The sequence below is a fragment of the Cydia splendana genome, chromosome 5 (assembly GCF_910591565.1).
Source record: "Cydia splendana chromosome 5, ilCydSple1.2, whole genome shotgun sequence".
In the NCBI taxonomy this organism is placed as follows: domain Eukaryota; kingdom Metazoa; phylum Arthropoda; class Insecta; order Lepidoptera; family Tortricidae; genus Cydia; species Cydia splendana.
The window spans coordinates 18,826,716-18,833,567 of NC_085964.1; positions in this window are offsets into that span (position 1 = coordinate 18,826,716).

Genomic DNA, 6,852 nt, shown 5'->3' on the forward strand with positions numbered 1-6,852 from the left:
TAGAGTTTGTCGCATTATGTGCTCTCCATAAATATTAAAAAGGATGGGAGATATCACGCATCCTTGGCGAACACCCTTATGGAATTTGAAACGGCCTGATGTTAAATCTCCTACAGTCACAGTGCCGTACTCATACAGCTTGCGGACTAGCATTACGAGGTGGTCTGGTACACCTGTCTCAGAAAGAACTTTCCACAGTTTCTCCCACTTAACGTTAAAGTTACCATGGTTACCAGTACAATTTGACACGGGATTAACGGTTTAACCGCTTAACCCCGGGTTAGTGGGATGGTGAAAGTGGGCCTTAACCTGCTAGCTATTTCAAAATGTGTAGTCATAAAAAGTTGAGCGAAAACATAATGTTGAATAAGAGCTCATAAAAATATTTAATACCTACAATATTCAAACACAATATTTTTGTTTTGATGCTCTTTTTTAATTCAGGTGAGATTGTAAGTTTAAATTGAATGATTGTTTTATTTTAATTCAATTAATATATTATTATTATTCAAACTGTGGTTCTATAAGGATTGTTGTAAAAAATAAAATATAGCAGTATGAAATATGACTAAATAAATTGAATTAGGTAGGGTAAAGGTACCAATATATTTCATAATTTAATTATAAAATCAAAATGTCAAATATAAAGCAATTATTTGACGTCTCTCACCTATGCGTAAAGTAGGTATTGAAGAGTTTCACCAGGGGCAATTGGAATTGCAAAAACTTTGTTCGGAAGGGTATTTGGTTAAACACATCAGCTCACAGTAATTTGGAGTTCAAAGCACCAGGGAAAAATAAAATAAAAGTAGGTTAAAATAGAAAATATGCAGGTTGTGTTTATGTTGGCCCAATGTTGACATGGTGAGAAATCCATACTTGTTGGATTGTAAAAAAACCTTTGATTTCTTTATACATGGAAAAATTAAACTTCCCAAAAATTCCAGGATTCGGTATTATTTTCACGAGCGGTACATCGCTATTTATTCATAAATGTTTACTGTCACTGGTGTATGATCAATCACTAGGGATGCGCCCGCGTCGTTAGAAAGTTGCGCCAAATCGAGTTTTAATTAGTCGGATAAGAGGCTTATTACAGCGACATTAGTCGTGGCTGGCGTTTATTCATTTTCTATTCTTTAGGGTACTGTATGCAAATGGTAAGTAGATTTATGTTATTTTATGTGGACGTATGTGTACAGTCACCTGCAATAATATATTACTCTTAGAAGGGTGCAAAAATATCTGACACGATCTTATTTGTGGAGCCATAAGAGCCTGTCACATATTTTTGCGGCCTTTCAAGAATAATATATTAGTGCAGGTGACTGTACACTTACATCCGTATAAAATTAAATAAATATCCTACATAAATGTCCTATAATATTTATTTATTAATATACCTACATTTTTTTTCTTTCTTTTTTGTTACATTAAATAGAAACTGTGCCTCTTGTAGTTACTAATAAGTACCCACCTATTATTGTCTTCTTTCTGAAAATATGAAAAACGCTTTTGATGTTTTAATACCTCCACCACATAGGTAGGTAATAGTAAGCACATAGTAACATTACCAACGTGGTGGCCATTTAAAAAGTGTTCGTTCACACAAATTCTCTTATACACGTCAAGTTACACAACGACAATGAATTCTAAATTCGCATCATTGCCGTTGTCAAGCAAATCTATCTGACCTTTACAATACACTCATATCAATATTGTAAAAACGCTTAAAATTACAATCACAATAAAATAAAAATTGAGCCGAACCCTTATTCTTATACAAATGTTTGTAAATGTGTAAGTCGTGAACTCGATGCGAGCAAGTGAGCGTGTCGTAGAACTCGTAGTATAGACGGTAATGTCGTTTTAACGCATGCTAATGCTCACCAAACTCGTGCGCGCCCAAACAATGACTTCTAATGCAATTTAATAAAAGCTTTCAAAAACATCATAACTGACTAAACTGGTTGAGACATACGGACGAATATTTTTCAGACTGGGTCACTTCCACCATTCATTAACCCGGGGTTAACTGGGTAAACCTGGACTTACCATGCTTACCAGTACAATTTGACACAGGGTTAACGGTTTAACCGGTTAATCCCCGGTTAGTGGGATGGTTGCAAGTGGCTCTTAGAGGTTTCAAATGTCACAGTCGCTTACACCGTTTGTAAATCGTCAATTGTCTTTGTAAGGAGGTTACTTAAGCCTCGGTAGGAAAATGGGTGGCATGTGATTTACTTACAAATGAATTATGGTAATATGTCTGTGTTAAACAAATGGTAGGTACTTTAAGTCACAAAAAGTTTTGGCAATCTTCTCTAATAAAAATAAAATAGCGGACCGCTGTGGAATCGCTGTTAGTTTAACTAATAAAGTCAATCATCATCTTATGTACTTATTACAGACTTGTTCCTTATGATATGAACTTGTACTAAGCTAATGTAATACGTACGCAACGGAAGTAACGTAGGTAAGGTAAACGTACTATCAGTGCTCGAAATGCTAATGCCCAATAGATGACACCTTACTGTCACCTCTATTGGCAATGACTTAAGTTTCAAGATGACATGTACTGGGACCGCGTCGAGCACCAGTATGTTTACCTTACTTAAATTTAACTGTAGACGAGACAGACCGATACCTATGTCACAATATCATATATGTATTTGTATGTTCTGCCATATATACAAAGATTTTGACATACGCACTTCCTGTCCTACCTGGATATAGGTACTTTATTTAATTTTATTATAGGACAATTTTACACAGATTAATCTAGTCCCACGGTAAGCTCAATAAGGCTTGTGTTGTGGGTACAAGACGACGATATATATAATATATAATTGTATATAAATATTTATATACATAGAAAACATCCATAGCTCAGGAACAAATATTTGTGGTAAACACACAAATAAATGCCCTTACCCAGGATTCGAACCCGGGACCTCCTGCTTCATAGGCAGGGTCACTACCAACTAGGCTAGGAGGCCGTTCAACTCGACTTGTTCGCGCTTAGCTTCTATGAAACGTCCTGTAAAACTAGTATTTTGCCGTGATCCATGAAACTAGTGTAGCGTTCCGTATCCCCACTAACAACCGTTCTGTACATAATCCATCTGTTCCCAGAGTCCATGTGGTCCGTCGTGTTTTACTTTTAGAGCCACGCTGCCGGCTGCGACCAATCGATTCCAAAACCAGCGGCGTACAGTTTGTTTAACCCGACCGAATCTTACCAAAAAGATAACTCTTGAATTGAATCCGTACCTCCTACGGGAGTTTTCACTGCCAGATACTATATGGATGTAATACAACGACGCGTAGTCACAGAACAACTACAGAAAAGGAAAGAGGAAAGCGCGCAATGGATGTCGTGCGATGAAGATAAGTTGTGTTTGAGATTGATTTTAGTAGAGGGGAAGCGGTCTGAAAAACTCCGTCATCACGAGCGGATCCCGATCGAAAATGGCCGTGGTAATGGTATTTGTTCGTTGATTTTGTCTGTTTTGGCCTGTAACTCGATTTGCTTTTTGTATCTCGACACAAAGGCTGGTGTAAATTTTGTTAGTTTGTCCGAGTTCGTGTCCGAGCGTCGTGACGCGCTGCTAGTGGATACACGATTTGGGCGTGGACAATCAATTATTTGTCATTAAAACAAATATTGGGTTAGATTTCGTTTCGGATAGCGGCGAATGTCAGCAGTTCCGGTGATGCTGTGCGGACAAAATGTATGTGTATATGTATTAATTGCATGAGTGGAACGTGTAACTTTTTCAATTTATGTGCCACCCGGCCTTCACAATACCCTAGCAATGACAGTGGCAGTCCATTCTAGAGTTTAATTGGTCATAACCAGCAATTTAATATGAAACATCATTACAAATAACATTTGCTTTACAATGAATCGTAATCATAATTCAGATCTAGATAAACGGACACTGAAAACTGATTGCGCAAACGCAGAAGTGATTACAAAATAACGAGAACTTCCTCCCGCGGCGGCCATTACGCTCAAATTACACAAATAATAACATATGAATAATGAACAAGCGGGATAATTTTTTGTCCTTGCCGCGGCTACAGCTAAACCACTCGAATTACGGCTAACAATGTAATTCCCGCACCAAACTAGCCCATATTTAATTTTGGGAAAATGTAAAAATAAACGTTTTTATTTGTGTAAATAACACAATAAAACCGGCGACGTTACGTGTCCGACACGACATTTGTGCACGAATTACGCAGATAAGATCAGTCGCAGTAATTGCGGGGGTCGTTAGTCGTCCCGATAGTGTCAATTCAGTTAGGGGGACGATTCTTTCCAATTCAATATGGATGCGTTTTTGTTGACGGGAAGCGGACGTGTTAGAAAAAATTACGCGTTTCCGGCCGTTCATAGCTTTCGCGGTTTGCGATAACTGTAATTAGCCACAACAAAGACGCCGTTTCCGATACACATTAATGTGACAATATTAAAGAGCACACGACCTAATATGCCACTTTTGACAAACTAATACACGAGACATCAATCAATTTTGACTTCTATTTTATAAAGCTTGGGCACTTTAGTCGCTTGGTCGCGTTTTTCTAAGGCTCGCCGTCAAGTGTTGATCTAACAGCTAATAGTGTCCATTTGTGGTTGACAAAATCAATCACTGTGTCATTTGTGTTTTTTGTGGCCGGAGTCCGGATGTGCCGATTGGACTCGATTCAGATACTGCTATGGGAGCCCCGATTTCTATTCACTGTACGTGGTCCAAAAACTAGTTAACTGAAAATAAATTGTTATTTAATTCAGTTTATTTATTCAGTACATCAGGTAGGTACGTGAGGTAGGTAAGTGTCAAAGACTTCAATGAATTCATTCGTGAGGTCTTTAACATGCAAAAATAATTTCTCAAAGTTGTAAAAAGTACATTAGTGTGTGTGTACTAGAATGAGTATTAAATTAAATTACTTAGGTAAGTAAGTATATTTTGACAAAGATTATTCTGCTTTGTTTATCAATATATAAAAATTCTTCATCAGCAATTTCGGTTGTGACTGAAGAATTAACAAAACAAAATCTCAATTATTTTACGAATATCACAATATAAAGTAGGTATTTGAACTTAACTATGTACTTACATAAAAAGTTAGTTAAAAAGCCCTAAAAAGTTAAACCTACCAAAATCAAACAAAATAAAATAGGTACTAATTCACAATAAATCTAAATCATTCTGAAAATTTAGATTTTGAATGTGATGTTTTTACATAAGGTCACTGTGGCGAAGTCCGGCATACTTTATTTTTTTTTGTCTTTGGAGTGATCTAGTTCCGTTAATTATTCACCTATGTTACTGCTTGTAATCGCATACGATGAAGAATTTAATAATTAATAGTTTAGCCTTAGTGACAGATCATTTCAAGCACAAATTAAGCAAAAACAATGGCATTTTTTAAAATTCGGCGAGTAGACGGACTTCCCGTGCAGTTTAAGGGAAGTCCGTCTAGTTATGATATCAGCCAATCTATGGGTGCGTATATGTTCGTAGTCAAATTACTAAAAAGAACGGATCAAGACAATGAAAAGTGTATTTTAAACTTGTTAATATACGGTTCAGGTTCGAAATAAACACCATTTTTCTAAAACAAAGGCAAGTCCGGCATATACTACCAAAATGGGGTGGTAAACCTTTTTTGGTAAATAGTTAAACATAATTATTTTTTTGATTTCCGAAATAAAAGATCAATAGTAATTTTCAAATGAATTTTAATCGTTTCTTTTAATTTACTGAGATCAAAATTTAATAAAGTAACATGCGCAAAGTTAGGAGGATTTTTTGATACCTTATCAAATCGTTATAATATTAAAGTCGCAAAAACAGTTGGTAATCTCTGATTTAACGAAAGTCCGGCATATGACGGACTTGCCTTGAACATAATAGACGGACTTTCCAACTTAGTCAAATTTTAATATGATAAATTGTGGAACGTATAATTACAAAACTAAGCGAATTTCTGATATTTTAAAAATAGAATAAAGACAACTGGTTCTTATGCTACCTACGTAGTTACTTTCTGATGCACAATCTTTTCAAAAACTATTTTTAACAATTTTTTTTCGAACGGCTGTCGCACTATGACTTCGAGTTCAAAACACGAAATTACTTGTTGAGGTGGATTGCTCTGAAGTTGGTTGTCACAGCGCCATCTGTTTTACAGTGACGGAACTAGCGCGAAAAACTGGTTAATCGACTGGACTCCAAAGTCGCATACGCCTTCAAATTCAAAAGTTATAACGTGTTGACGGACTTGCCTTGTAGACGGACTTGCCCACAGTGACCTTAAATACCTAATCTCAGCTTTATTTTTTGGCTAATTATCTCCATAAAAATAATGTTGACAATTGTAATACAGATCAAAACACAATGAAAAAAATCAAATAAGTATGGCGCATTTGCGTCAAAATAAAGTGAGATCACCCAAATTGCTGTGTAATCTTGGGCAAGCGACAATTTAGTCATAAAATCTCATGTTGGGGTAACAATCCGTGAGGCAAGAACACGCGATGGCCAAATGTTATTTTAATAGTTTTAATTAGCGTGAATTTTGATTGCATTTACCTGTTTGAACTAGGTACCTCTTTTTCAGTAATTTCAGTGAAAAATGTTGAAATGTCGTCACCTGATAGGATTTATAGTTTGTACCTTGTACCTAAATAAGAATTTATATTTTTTCAAAATACACATACAAATATCGGACTTGTCATTTTAAAACTATTTTGAAAGCTGGTATGCTTAAGTTTTTTTTATCTGAATGACAAAGAAGGAAGGTAAAAATCATTCTCTCGTGTGATTTGACCCG